The sequence below is a fragment of the Tachysurus fulvidraco genome, chromosome 26 (genome assembly GCF_022655615.1).
Source record: "Tachysurus fulvidraco isolate hzauxx_2018 chromosome 26, HZAU_PFXX_2.0, whole genome shotgun sequence".
NCBI lineage: Eukaryota > Metazoa > Chordata > Actinopteri > Siluriformes > Bagridae > Tachysurus > Tachysurus fulvidraco.
The window spans coordinates 11,759,278-11,775,132 of NC_062543.1; the positions used below are offsets into that span (position 1 = coordinate 11,759,278).

Consider the following 15,855-nt stretch of genomic DNA (forward strand, 5'->3'; position numbering starts at 1 on the left):
TGTCTTCCATTTAATTCATTAGCATATTTGAAGGAGCCGATATACTACAGAGCTTTAAAACTAGGAGCTGATAACCAGAGGTTTGCTCATTCAGAGCCTTGGGGCATTTTGGGGGGAGAAATTAATTAGTGAGGAAGACTGCTGCAGAATCTCAGTAGCTGGATAAACCTTTTTCTTTTTTCGTTTTACCCAAGCAACATGTTGCTTCAAAACAATATTAGTATAATCAGCATGCAGTGGGTAGTAGAAGACTGAAATTTGGAGAACATTCAATCTTGATCTTTTTAGCCTTGTGTCTCATCTGCTATGGGCCGAGGAGGCGGTAGTTAGAAACAGAATAAGACATCTGAGAAAACTGAAAATGTGAGAATTCTTTTCATGACTTTAAAGGAAACTTCTAAGAGAATGAATGATTCAAAGTATATCTTAGAGAATACACAATGCATCCTATAATTTACTGCCTCTGGCTTGTAACAGCAGAAAACACAAATTAGAGAGATCAGATCTAATAGTTCTTGTTCAAACCTGCTCCATAGTAGCAGTGCTTTGTTCCTAAAGTCCCTGAGCCCTAAAATGTTCTCTTAATAAATAGCATATCATAATATTACGGTGCGTATAATCGCTTATCCATCACAGGGTCATGAGGAGTCAGGTGTCTATCCCAGGGGACTCCAGTAGACACCTTAGACGGGGTTCCAACCCATCGCAGATCACATTCCTTCACACTTAAGACACATTAGAGATGCGGATCAGTCTACAACTCAGATCTGTGAACTGGGGAAGAGACAGGAGACCCTGGAGGGAATCCTGAAGCTCGGGGTGAACGTGCAAACGGGAAAGAGGAATCGAATCTGAATACCCAGAGCTAATAAATATATAATGCAAGTTATTGCAGATACATACAGCTTAACAGATTTGGTACAGAAGATGAAGATGAAGATGATGCTGCTGTCTTTGTCCTTATGCCTTTGAGTCCATGTAGTTCCTTTCTGCCGCCAGGAGTAGAAATGTTCCAGGGGATTCTTTACAGCTCACGGATTGGTTGGTTGACCCTCCCATGATTGGTGCTTAGTGGTAGAATTTTACCCCTGTAATACAAAGCTAATGAAATTGGATTTGACATATTTTCAATCATATCCATTGACATATTTCATGCCATACCATATAAGTATATGAGGCTATGACATGATATGGGTGCACATGAACAAATAAGACGAATAAGACCTTTCAAAACAAGGCTCAGACAGCCTTCTACTTCTTCCTGACCCAAACCAAAATGTTCACTGTGACATTATTATTTCCATCGAATTCCGTCCAAGCCAATGTCAAGACATTTAATCTTTTTATTTTTCTATCTGGCCACCGTTCTCTTCTCCGGTCTCATTTTTTCTCCACAGCCCCAGTCGATACTGGCCTTGAGAGTGGCCTGTTTTCTCTCTCTGCACTATTCTATACCCTCCCATCCTTACATCCTGTGACACCAAACAGATCTCACACTCGTGCTCCCTTCAAGTCCGTGTTTGATTTCCAATTAGGTTGTCTCGAAGAGTGACGTCTCTTTGGCGACTTTGCTGACCGCTTGAAACAGTTGCATCGACCGTCACACGTCCGAAGTGGAGTGGAGACGAGGCGATGTGAGAGTTGTTTGTTTAAGCCAAATGTCAGAACGTTTACTTTATAAAAACTCATTTCAAATCTGTTCCAAACTGAATAAACATATCTGTTGCAGTAAAGCTTCCATGGCAACCTGTTTTACACCACGGTAAGAGTCGTAGCGACGGATCTTCTCAAAGCGATTCAGGGGAGCTATCGAAATGACTAACTATCTGCAAATGAACTTCTCTATGAAGCAAGCTCTACTGCTCACAAGCACACGAGGACCGTTTTCACGTTTCTGCCGTAATGCTGTAATGATTATGTTTCGTAACGAGAAGCCATACGAATGTGTTTTGCTTGAGCAGCCAAATAGCAAGAGTCACTTTATGGAAATAGAATAGTCTCATTAAATAGAAGTGCACACAAGAAACAAATCCATGAATCTATCTGATGGTTTATAAATAAACATCCGAGGCTTATTTACACATTTCTCACACAAATTTTGTCTGGTGTAAACAACCATACAGCGTTTAAAGGTAATAAAATCACGTTTCCCTCCATTTTGATGGTTTATGTGGACATTAACTGAAAGTCTTGACCTATATCTGCATAATATGATGCACTGTGCTGTTAGCATGTGGTTGGCTTTAACTTACCTGAACTAGCAATAACACCAAATGTTAACAGAAATGAAATTGTTTATGGAGTTAAAGTGCTCTTTTTTTTAACAGTATGAAGGAGTTTCTTGTGTTTAATCTGCATAAAAGTACTAAACAGGACCTCGATAGAAATGGCAGAGATTCCTTTACAAAGACAAACAATGATATTTCACTCATCCAAAAATAAATAAATAAATAAATCAAATACAATCAAGAAATAAACATTGTTCGTTGCTTGAGTGTCGGTACAAAAAACACAACCAATAGATGAACCTAGAATAAAATAGGGTAAAATTGGGACTATTGCCTTTCCAGAAATATGAACATACTCCTAAAGCATTCTGTATATAAATCTTACATACTGTAGTCTTATATAAATCTAAGATTTTTCCCACATGGAAGTTTGTAATTCTAATCGTAATCTACGATTTGGACGCAATTGTCCCATCTAATTTAAGAAAATCACCTGAAAAACTACTTTTATCTTACCGGCTCTCGTCTCCTGTCGTCGGCTCACAAAGGTTCAAATATTATCCAAAGATATTTAACCTCGGTCTTCTATTTGGAATGTCATTTCCATTAGGATTTTTTTTCCTCGTTGACGGAGTGATTAAATGTCTTCGGGAGCCGCAGGCAAATGAGGCAGAGTTGAAGTGAGGCTGGACTTTTTGAGAGCTTTCCATCACTAATAGCGTTGGAGGCTTAGACTCTGGAAATGATTGCTGTCTGCTCTTGAGGGTTGGATAAGTAGTTTTGAAAGTTCTTAGTAATGGGGACTGAATATAGAACAGCAATATTATGTAAATTCTGAGATACTCACGGTGGTCTCTGGTCATTTAACCTCTTACATTTCCAGGCTATTATTCAGTCATTCACCTTCAATCATATTATTTACTAACTAGCAGAGGTGTTTAAATCCTTTAATGAAATAAAAATCGCAATTACTTAAATCAACGAAATCTTTGAAGTATAGAATTAAATCCTTCATTCCAGGTAAAGCAGAAATGTTGTAGGCAAGGAAACCAGATGAATGCTAAGAGCTAGACTTCTTTAAAGATTATTGATGCTAAAGATTCAGGAATAACTGCATGGATTATAGACGAGCGTATAGTTTACTTAAGCTTTTTTAATTTGGATTTATTTTTGACTCATTGTCTTTGGATAAAAGCACCTGCCAAAGTAATAAATCTAATGTAAGTATAACAGTTCATTTCCATAATTTGGCTGCAGTTACAGCAGTTTTTATTCAAAAGACTCCATGAGATATTTGGCAAACACTATTGGCAAAGGAAGCATAAGTACTTTGAGACTGGAGTTTCCAGGGCTCGTGGACAGGAGGATGGAAGGCCGAGTGGAAGCAGGATGGTTTAGCTCTTGAGAAACCTCTCGATAATGGATATCTCATGGGGGCTCATAGAGTGAGCAAAATAAATAAATCCCAATGAAACGGAAGGGGGAAGCTGGAACGAAAGATAAGTGTGTGCTGAAGCAGTGGCACTGGAAAGCAGGTTAATGACTGAGTGAAAAAAAAAGTGGGAAATTGATTAAATGACAGCTAACGCGAGACAAAGCAACGTTCGGATGTAGTGAGAGTGCTGATGTGGGATATGCAGATACGGAGAATGAACTGTGGTCGATGAAAAAAAAAACGTCCGCTATAGGCAGCTAGACCCAGAAGCAAGCACCTTATAATTAAACAACATCAGAAACTTCAGCTACAAACATATGATAATAGACATAACTTAGCAAACTAGACTTTTAAATTGATGGGTTTTATGAATGTTGTGAACGGGGAAGTTTAGATGAACTGGGTCAGCTTGGTATCAATTATCATTCAGATATTGTTAGTGAACTGGGTTTCATGGACCAAATGCCACCAAAGGAACTGTCTGAATAACTCCTGACAGGTACAGTATACATAGACAATGATTAACACGGGGGGGTGGGCACAGTGGCTTAGTGGTTAGAGCGTTCGCCTCACACTTCCAGGGTTGGGGGTTCGATTTCCGCCTCCGCTTTGTGTGTGTGGAGTTTGCATGTTCTCCCCTTTCCTCGGGGGTTTCCTCCGGGTACTCGGGTTTCCTCCCCCGGTCCAAAGACATGCATGGTAGGTTGATTGGCATCTCTGGAAAATTGTCCGCAGTGTGTGAGTGAATGAGAGTGTGTGTGCCCTGCGATGGGTTGGCACTCCGTCCAGGAGTGTATCCTGCTTTGATGCCCGATGACGCCTGAGATAGGCACAGGCTCCCCGTGACCCGAGTAGTTCACATAAGCGGTAGGAAATGAATGAATGAATATTTCTGATATTTAATTTATGAAGATTTATTTTTGTTTACGTCAGATTTCTCATGTGATTTTTTAAATTCCTCTGTGATTCCAATGATTAGCTTTTCACAAATGCTGATTAACTTTTCACATTTACTTACATGTAATATTTTCAACACATGACTTAAAACCTGTTCATTTTTTTACGAGCTTGTTCATTTTATTTGTTCATACATCGTTTTTATTCTCAAAAGATTTTTTTATTCATCTATATTTTTTTTCACCCACATAATTAATATATTTTCATAGTTTTTGTTTCTAACAATTAAATTTTTGCTGACTTTTCAAAATTCAAATACATTTTTTTAGAGCACAAGATTCATTTATTTTTTTACATTTGATTCCTTTTTTAAGAGGACACAATTCCTTTATTTTTTAGATATTTTATTCTTCTTTCATTTTTACTTGATTCAGTTTTTCCCACATGTGACTCTCCTACTGATTCTCATACATACAAATTTTCCAGTGATTTAAATTTCTTTTCAATTTTGAAATTAGATTTATTTTTGCACACGTGATCGCATTTCATTCTCGTTCTGCTGTGTGTACTTCAATTTTCACGTTCGGTTTCATGATTTAACAAATGGAACTGCACCTTCGCTTGTGTTTTCCACGTGTCGATCATGATCTCGTACGAAATATGGGAATTTTCTCATCTCGTGCAAATTCTGAAGGTTTTTCCTTTTCTAAAACCACAACAATGACAAAATCACTACAATGATTTTTTTTAGTTTCCACATCAAATTCCCATCAGGCACTAAATCAGATTCTGCTTTAATAGTGTTAGTAGGATAAATGATTCAATCATCAAGGGTCTGCTTTGGTTCTCAACCACAAGAGAGCAGTCATTTCACACAGAACAGTTCCTCGCTTTAAGAAAAAAAACATAAAGATGAAACGCAGAGGTAGGCCGCCACAGCCTATTAGTTTTTTTCTCTCATATACAAGCAAACACAAATGAAGATGAAGAACAGACATAATTTAAGGTTTTAAGGTGAAGCTAACAAATTGCCATACAGAATTGAATAGAAGAACTTCTACACGCGTGATAATGCTCGATCTGGCATGGATGAAGAAGGAACGTTTTATTTTCTGTACATTTTGGTGCATTTGCACTTTTCCTCTGGTGTCACTGACACAAATCTTAGGACAGAAACGTCCCTGAGTACGTCTCGGCCTGGATATTTACAATCAGCATTCGAACTACGTGCTGCAGCACAGTTTTGGCCATAACGATGATTTATGCTGCATTTAGGAAGGATCTTGAAGCTGTTTGGAAAGATAGATGAAAGGTTCGTGATGTGGTAGCTTTCTGCTATGCTGTTATTCATGGAACTTTAGTGTTTATGGATGTTATTGTGCAGGGCTAAACCTAGCCCTCGTCCGATTCTTTACTACTTTCGAAGGTCTCTCAGGAAAGTCCAAAATCCCTAGTTCTATATTTCCAATCCTTTATATTAAATATGGTCCTCATAAGCTAAATCAATTAAAAAGGGTTAGCTGCAAGATCCATAAAGGTCATCCACGCTCATCTATAATACCCAAAACAGAACCCTGAGGCTAGACGTTTCGAAGGCTCTAGCCTTTCAAATGATACATCCCAATCTCATGCAAGATTCATAGAATCCTCCACAGTATAAGCTCAAGCTTTTGCAGCTTTTCATGCGAGTTGGCATATGCAAATACATGACACTTGATGATGATAGTCTAATGTAGACTCTGTTAAAAACCTTGTTGTGAAGGAAGAGAGTGGACAGATAATACAAGGAATAAACCGTTCCTTGTTGCTATAGTAATCATTTATGAAATAATATGGATTTAATGATCAGTATTTAAATAGAAGAAAATAATTCATATTCATGGTGGCTTAGTGGTTAGCACGTTCGCCTCACGCCTCCAGGGTTGGGGGTTCGATTCCCGCCTCCGCCTTGTGTGTGGAGTTTGCATGTTCTCCCTGTGCCTCGGGGGTTTCCTCCGAGTACTCCGGTTTCCTTCCCCGGTCCAAAGACATGCATGGTAGGTTGATTGGCATCTCTGGAAAATTGTCCGTAGTGTGTGAGTGTGTGAGTGAATGAGAGTGTGTGTGTGCCCTGCGATGGGTTGGCACTCCGTCCAGGGTGTATCCTGCCTCGATGCCCGATGACGCCTGAGATAGGCACAGGCTCCCCGTGACCCGAGAAGTTAGGATAAGCGGTAGAAAATGAGTGAGAGTGAGTGAGTGAATGAATTCATATTCACTAGAGCCTTAAATTAGTTATTCATATACAACAAAGCCTTAAACAAGCTTAAACTAGCATGAATCATATCAACTTAAAATTAGTCTTAGTATTAAACTAGCATGATTCATATAGTCTAAAATCTTAAACTAGTTTAATCTAGTGTGATAAACAAAGACCAAAGTCTTAAACTAGCATGATTCATATAGACTAATGTCTTAAACTAGCATGATTTATAAAGGCTAAAGGTTTAAACTAGCATGAATCATATAGGCTAAAGTCTTAAACTAGCAAGAATCAGAATCAGAATCAGGTTTATTGGCCAAGTGTGTTGACACACACAAGGAATTTGGTTCCAGTCAAGATTTAAAAAAGATTTAATCATACTAAAGGTTTCTTAGACTGATGTCTTAAACTAGCATGAATCATATAGCCAAGAAAGAGAAAGAGAATCCACGCCGACCTGAGACCAAAACTATTCCTTGCTATAATGAAACACCCTGAAATTTCCTCACAGCTGGACACCAAGGGCACGCTTACCACTCAAGTTCAACAATAACCACCAGAAAACACACTGTTTCACAGAGCCCGCTTTCTCTGCTCTTATTGTTTTATTCCCATTCGCACAACCAAAACTCCACCGCTTAGTTTTTCCCCTGCTGCATAAATCAAGAAAAGGCATTTCCTTTCCTTTCTTGCATGTGAAGGAGAAAAAAACCCAACACAAAACACAGGTTAAGATTCATTCATCCATTAAATTGGTTCTCTTCACAGAACTGGTTGATTATTCAGTAGACGTGACTTGTGTATATTCCGTCACGTTTCACCATCCAGGCTACAGTATGTGTGTCTCTCCAGCGACATTTCTTTCTGTCCTCGTGAACGATTCACAATGTACTGCGGGAGGTCAGGAGCTGAGACATGTTTTACTGACCTGTGTGAGACGATGTTCTGATTTTCAGCGTAATTATAGAAATGTTTTGCTAGTCAGTTGGAAGTATAGCACTTGAGGATCTGCCTTCCTTGTGTCTTGTGTCACATGCATCGATGGGCAAGTACTCAATAGACGAGCATTTCAAAGCGTTTTCAAGGATCAGACAAGAGAAAAAAAAATAGTATGCTGTTTTACACGCTGACATCTGAAATTTAATTGATTTACTTTTATAACAGACTTAAGAGACTTTTCTCTTTATTTTTTGCCTACATTTCTTTTGATATTTGTATCTGAAGTCTACAAAAAAGCTGTAATGCTTTACACACATTTTGACGTGCGGTCGAATCAAAGGCGAGCAATATTACGCATATTAGACCATTACCTTTAAAGTAACAAATAGGTAATTGAGACTGACAACAAATAACTTACATGCTGTGTTCTAATTTATACGATCACCACGATGAGGCTATAACAGAAAGGATTTCTTTAACAATCTTTCAGTATTTCTGTCTACAAGGAAAAAACAACAACTCTGGCTTCCTTCCCATCGAGCTTCGGTACGGTACCGCTGTACTAATGAGCTACTCTTCAAAGATCCGGTATTTTTTTGTCAGCAAACATGACCACCAACTGGCCACTCTCACAGGAAGAGGCAGATTCACTGGCATTGGACGAAAGCTGTTAAAACTCTTGAGTAACATTAGTTTACCTGCTTGGAAAAGTGTACAATAAGGATTGTATGTTTTGGGTCTCATTAATGGAGTGTGATGCTGAGATTATATTAAAACAATCCTTTTCATGGACAGGTGACAGGCATGAATTCTGATTATTTCACAGTATTTTTAATTTTTTTTGGATTTAGTGTCCTGTTATTGGATTGTTACCTGATTGTTTTTATCTGTTCTGTGTTAATCAGTGTCTGTGTATACAGTACCTGTCAGGAGTTATTCAGACAGTTCCTTGCTAAACCACCAGGGGGCTGGCAATGGTTTATAAATAAATAAATAAATTAATTAATTCATTCATTCATTAATTTTCTACCGCTTATCCGAACTTCTCGGATCACGGGGAGCCTGTGCCTATCTCAGGCGTCATCGGGCATCAAGGCAGGATACACCCTGGACGGAGTGCCAACCCATCACAGTGCACACACACACTCTAATTCACTCACACTCACAGACTACGGACAATTTTCCAGAGATGCCAATCAACCTACCATGCAAGTCTTTGGACCGTGGGAGGAAACCAGAGTACCCGGAGCAAACCCCCGAGGCATGGGGAGAACATGCAAACTCCACACACACAAGGCGAAGGCAGGAATCGAACCCCCAACCCTGGAGATGTGAGAAGAACGTGCTAACCACTAAGCCACCGTGCTCCCCTGTGTTAATCATTGTCTATGTATACCTGTCAGGAGTTATTCAGACAGTTCCTTGCTAGACCACCAGGGGGGCTGGCAATGGTTTATTAATTGCTCACTATTATAGTTTTACCTATTTGAATTGTTTTCCCACTTTCTCATCTATCCCTTGTTTACCTTTGATACTTTGCTATATATATGTCTGCCATGTAGTACCTGTCATGGCCAGTCATTGTATCCATATTAGAACACATGACTGTGTATGTCACAATAATGGGAGATTGACGTTACAGTGGAAATCGAGGTTTGATGTAGAAACACTCAGGTATCTGTCTACCTCCTGTCTATGGATCATCAGGTTGTCTTCATGCTGTAATTTCTTTTCTTCAAATTTCATTGCCAAATCTGCAGTGAAAGACTGTAGTATCAAGCAGCCGTCCATACTTATGCACCCTGCTGGCTGTAAGGGCTCCAGGGTTCATTAAGTGGCAAATGGTCCTTTCTGATATCAGCCATTGCAGCTTGCAATTCTTTCTCGTCTTTTTTTTCTTTTTTTTTTCTGGTGAAAGCCTTCATCTCTTGAAAGTCACAGTATGCTCGTGTAGGTTTCGTAAAAAGAAAAGGGATTAAAGTAAGTGGAGGAAATGGTGAGTGGTAATTAAAGAGACGACAGGGCTCTTTCTCAGATGAGTGCATCGGCTACCGCGTTTGAAGCCGCCCACCCTGATCTTTGGTCGATGTGAGAGTTTACACCTCCTACAGCTTTTTTCCCATGCACATATATAAATATATATATAAAAAAATCTCACCAATATGAGTGTGAATTTAGGTGAGGTTGTTTAATGTTTAAGGCGTACATAACATTTCATGAATATCCATCTACAAAGCAGGGCGAGTTACAGCCAGTTATCTTAGGTTGGGCTGGTACAAATAATAGGTGGGCAATCAATGGTAGTGGTAATTGGTGGCAATCCAGTTACACCTAATCCAAAATGAGCTAATATTGTCTGGGATGGGTCGTACTTCAGATCGCTAACCGCTAACCACTGGGGCTGAAAGAGCTGAGAGTTGGGTCTGCTATGGGGCACTTGTTGAGGACCAGGGAGGACCTGTGCTTGTGGAAGGTTAACTGCAAATAGCTGTATCGTCTAATGTGCTAGCAACAGAGCTACAGGCAGCGCTAGCATTACTTGTCAGTATGGAGCTAGAGCCTATATATGTCTCAAACTGAAAGTAGTGTGAGGTGAGTGGTGAAAAACTATTCTGTGCATTTTCATTGGCTGTGGACTGCTCACCCAATCAGAAGTTAGAAGTCATGCTGGTATTTTTTGTGTTATTTTTCCCTTTGGCTAAAATTTAAAAAAACTTTGGTGGGCAAGACCTACATCTGGGTGGGCTAAGCCAGTTTTGTAATACTAGAATAGCAAGGATGGATGAATTTCACTCAACCCGAGATTGGGATTATCTAAGAATAAAAAAAAAATTCATTCAAATAGCAGTTTATCCATGAGAATTAGAGGAAAAGCCAAAAGATCCAAGACTTTCTGAGTTCAACCTGAATATATACAGAATATAGTCTTATGTGAAGCGATGTGTGAGTCTTCAGGCTAATAGACTTCTGTTTATATAGAGAAATCCTGGCGTACTTTCTTGTTGTAACAGCGGTTTATTATTAATCAGAATTTCACTGCGGTAAGTAGCTCTTAATTGTGTTTGCAGAGTGTTGACTTGGCCTTTATCGTGTACAAAACAGCGTTTGAATCATCAGTAATTTTTTTTTTCCAAAATACAACACGATTAAAAACAAGATGTGTTTATTTAGTACTTAGCAGACAGGATGTTGCTGTTTTTATGTTGTTTTTTATCCAGATTTAATTCACCATTGTTTAAAATGCACCTCTAATGCATGTCAAAGCTCTTCTTCAGACAAACTACTAATACTTTTTCGGAAATTTCAGATTTGTGCCGGTTGATGTTCTGGGGAAAAATCTAAGCCTTCTTCTTACAGTCACAGCATGTTTTACAAGGTCACGGTGCGAGAACCTGTAAAACGTTGACGTGAAATGTCTTTGCATCTCTTCAGATGTCTTTATAACAGATTGAAAGCCACAGCTTGAGGATCCAGTTTGCTGGTGTATTGTGGTGCTGGTTGTATTTTTTTTCCATAGCGATATGGTTTTGAAATATGGCAGGTGTCTCAGGAGTGATAAAAAATCTCACAAATATGAGTGTGAATTTACTTGAGGTTGTTTAATGTTTAAGGCATATCCATCTACTCAGCAGGGCAAGTTCCAGTCAGTTATCTTAGGTTGGGCTGGTACAAATAATAGGTGGGCAATCAATGGTAGTGGTAATGGTGGCAATCCAGTTACACCTAATCCAAAATGAGCTAATATTGTCTGGGATGGGTCGTACTTCAGATCGCTAACCGCTGAGAGTTGGGTCTGCTATGGGGCACTTGTTGAGGACTTGGGAGAACCTGGTTGGGCATTATTTTACTTATTTACATTTACATTTAGAGCATTTGGCAGACGGCCTTATCCAGAGCGACATACATAAGTACTTAAATCTCCAACATTGAATACGTTAATGCTGGTTCACTAGGTTACGTACTTAAGATACCATGAGTTTAAAACATTTGTTCAAAGTTACAATGAAAAAGTGACAAAGGTTGTATATATATATTTTTTTTGTGCGAGGAATGATGAGGGCTTTGAGGTAAGAGGGATCTGGTCTGTTTTTGGCTTTGTATGCCAGCATCAGTGTTTTGAATCTGATGCATGCAGCTACCGGAAGCCAGTGGAGGGATCGCAGCAGCGGGGTGGTATGCGAGAACTTTGGCAGGTTGAAAACAAACTGTGCAGCTGCATTTTGGATCATTTGCAGAGGACGGATTGCGTTCATACTGTAGGTAGACCTGCCAGCAGTGCGTTGCAGTAATCCAGTCTAGAAATGACAAGAGACTGAACAAGTACCTGAGCAGCCTGTGTGGACCAAAATGGCCGAATCCTTCTAATGTTATAGAGAAGAAACCGACATGAGCGAGTCACGTTAGCAACATGAGAGGAAAAGGGCAGTTGATTGTCCATGGTTACCCCAAGGTTGTGAGCTGTGGCTAAAGGGGAGATCAGATCGTTGTGCAAGGATATAGCAAGATCATGACCTGGGGATGTTTTGCTAGGATTGAGCTTTAACTGATGAGCAGTCATCCATGATGAAATTTCTGCCAGACATGCTGAGATCCGGTCAGAAGCTGTGGCATCTGAGGGTGGGAAAGAGAAGATAAGTTGTGTATCATCAGCATAGCAGTGGTAAGAGAACCCATGTGATGAAATAACTTCAACAAGAGAGTGAGTATACAAGGAGAAAAGAAGAGGACCAAGTACTTAGCCCTGTGGGACGCCAGTGGAGAGTCTGCGTGGAGCAGATGTCACTCCCCTCCTTGTTACCTGATATGAGCATCCTTCCAGGTAGGAAGCAAACCATTCCCAAGCTGATCCGCAAATCCCAAGACTCTTGAGGGTGGATAAGAGAGTCTTGTGGTTGACCGTATCAAACGCTGCTGAAAGGTCAAGGAGGATAAGGATGGATGACAGTTTGGCTGATCTAGCAGTATGTAGCTTCTCAGAGACATCCAAAAGGGCTGTCTCTGTAGAGTGAGCTGCTTTAAAGCCAGACTGTTTGGGTTCTTGGAGGCTGTTCTGTGAGAGATAGACAGACAGTTGATTATAGACAATGCGTTCAAGAATTTTTGAAAGAAATGAGAGAAGTGATACCGGTCTGTAGTTACTGATGTCTGACTGATTTATCCATTTATTGTTACATTGAATGTTGTGGAGGGGGCACGGTGGCTCAGTGGTTAGCATGTTCGCCTCACACCTCCAGAGTTGGGCGTTCGATTCCCACCTCCGCCTTGTGTGTGTGGAGTTTGCTTGTTCTCCCCGTGCCTCGGGGGCTTCCTCTGGGTACTCCGGTTTCCTCCCCCGGTCCAAAGACATGCATGGTAGGTTGATTGGCATCTCTGGAAAATTGTCCGTAGTGAGTGAAGGAGTGTGTGTGTGTGTGTGTGTGTGTGTGTGTGTGTGTGTGTGTGTGTGTGTGTGTGTGTGTGTGTGTGTGTGTGCCCGCCCTGTGATGGGTTGGCACTCCGTCCAGGGTGTATCCTGCCTCGATGCCGATGACGCCTGAGATAGACACAGGCTCCCCGTGACCCGAGAAGTTCAGATAAGCGGTAGAAAATGAATGAATGAATAGCAAGATCAAACAATTAACCTTTCTTTTGTTTAGAAACTGCTTCTCTCCTGGTGCATGACGTGATAGACATGGATATGAAAGATCTCCTCGATCATGTCCTGTTTAGCATGAACTCAAATATTTTTTATTTTATTTCTATGTCAGCGAGCAAACGAAGCTATTTGGTGGTTATCTTATGAATTATGGAATTAAATGAAGCACGCCACCTGTAGTTAGAACACGCTTTAAATGATTGCTCTGTACTGCAATTTTCAATTCCCTGCACTATTTAATAGAGTGCTGAAAACGTAATTAAACCAAAGATTTATTTGAGGAGAATTCTTGTGCATGTTAAAAAAAAGAAATCTTAGTAGGCTCGCAGGTTTCCGACTAGAGGATCTCACTGAGGAACTCTCTGTCCAGCTTGGACTGTATAAAGCACTGACATGAGGCTTTGTTGAAAAATGCTGAAATTCATTAATTAACAAATTTAATAATATTTTTTTCAAAAGTATCATGGAATAAAACATCAGCATATAAATAATGGCACAATTTTTCCACCTGAGCGTCTGTGGTGACTCAAAGCTGTTCTAACATAACTTGTAACAAGATCATGATTTCTGGATGCTCCAAAACATGCATTCATTCATTCATTTTCTACCGCTTTATCGGAACTACCACGGGTCATGGGGAGCCTGTGCCTATCTCAGGCGTCATCGGGCATCAAGGCAGGATACACTGGATGGAGTGCCAACCCACACACACACACACACACACACACACACACACACACACACACACACACACACACACACACAAATGGACAATTTTCCAGAGATGCCAATCAACCTACCATGCATGTCTTTGGACCGGGGGAGGAAAGCGGAGTACCCGGAGGAAACCCCAGAGGCACGGGGAGAACATGCAAACTCCACACATACAAGGCGGAGGCGGGAATCGAACCCCCAACCCTGGAGGTGTGAGGCGAACGTGCTAACCACTAAACCACCGTTCTCCCCGCACTTGCTATTCAGTTTCAGCCTGAACATCATCCATCCATCCATCCATCCATCCAGTCACTATGCCTAATCCAGACAAATGTTACAGGTACTGTAACATTTAAATAATGTTAATTTAAATAAATAAATAAATAAATAAATAAATAAATGTTTTAGGAAACTCTGTGTGTTTTTAGTAAAAACCAATGTGTGACAGACAAGTGTCAAATATGCAAATACTAGTTGTTAATACAGCAGTTTACCAGGAGAACAGGGTGAAGGAGCTTTTCCAATTTACATATTCATAGAATTTGGATTCTCTGATAAAAGCGTAGGCGTTTTTTCCCCCTTCTCCTGCTGCTTTTATAAAGATATTTTTGCGGAACTCCTGTGTCAAGAAATTTATTATTCATCATAGGAAATAATGTGTCCAAAACTTTTGACTTCAGAACACATTTTTGGAATGACTTTAGCTGACTGGATGAATGATGCATAAAAAAATGACACTTTAGGATGACAAACTTGAGAATGATTCATGCTGTCTGGAGGCCTGGGCCACACTGCAGTATAGAAATATTATGTATAAAAATGGACACTTCTGCACTGTGCTGTCTATATGTGCATTTATATTTTTATCTGTAAATAAACAAATCATGACCATCTCACTTTGACCACAATAATAATAATAATAATAATAATAATAATAATAATAATAATAATAATAATAATAATAATAATAATAATAATAATATATTCACGGGGAGCCTGTACCTATCTCAGGCGTCATCGGGCATCAAGGCAGGATACACCCTGGATGGAGTGCCAACCCATCGCAGGGCGCACACACACTCTCATTCCCACACACACTCACACACTGCGGACAATTTTCCAGAGATGCCAATCAACCTACCATGCCTGTCTTTGGCCCGGGGGAGGAAACCGGAGTAACTCCACACACACAAGGCGGAGGCGGGAATCGAACCCCCAACACTGGAGGTGTGAGTCGAATGTGCTATCCCCTAAGCCACCATGCCCTAATTATTATTATTATTATTATTATTATTATTATTATTATTATTATTATTATTATTATTATTATTATCTGTATTTTCTGTCCCTGATTTATTTTTCAGGCTTTTGGGTAAATGCTTATGTCTGCAGGAGGTGATATAAATCAGCAGTGGAAAAAATTAATCTTTTTCCATCCACTTCTTTTTTTTCAAGACAGATCTGACAAAAACCGAGGCATGAACGTAAGAAAGCTATTTCTGAATACGAGTACCTTTCCTCACATTAACATTGCTGCCATTTTTCGGAATTAAGTTTCTGACTCTAAATGATGCAATAAATATACAGGTACAAGTTATTCTGGCTCTTTCAATTAAAACCAATGGCACAGATGAAAGAAAAGAAAATAGAATGATTACTACCTTTTTTTAGGGATAAATGGCGTATTTTTTCTGGTTTGAGGAACTACAAGCCTAGTGTGAGATGTCACTTCCCTGTAATGTCAACTGATAGTATTGGAGATGTC

The 15,855-nt window shown here is 39.8% G+C and overlaps 1 long non-coding RNA gene across 1 annotated transcript; it reads left to right on the forward strand.

Moving 5' to 3' along the window:
• Positions 1-7,572: 7,572 nt before the first annotated feature.
• Positions 7,573-8,533, forward strand: LOC113663441. The gene is made up of 2 exons (XR_007139663.1): positions 7,573-7,734; positions 8,232-8,533. It is a non-coding gene; the product is annotated as an uncharacterized LOC113663441 (long non-coding RNA).
• Positions 8,534-15,855: the final 7,322 nt, after the last annotated feature.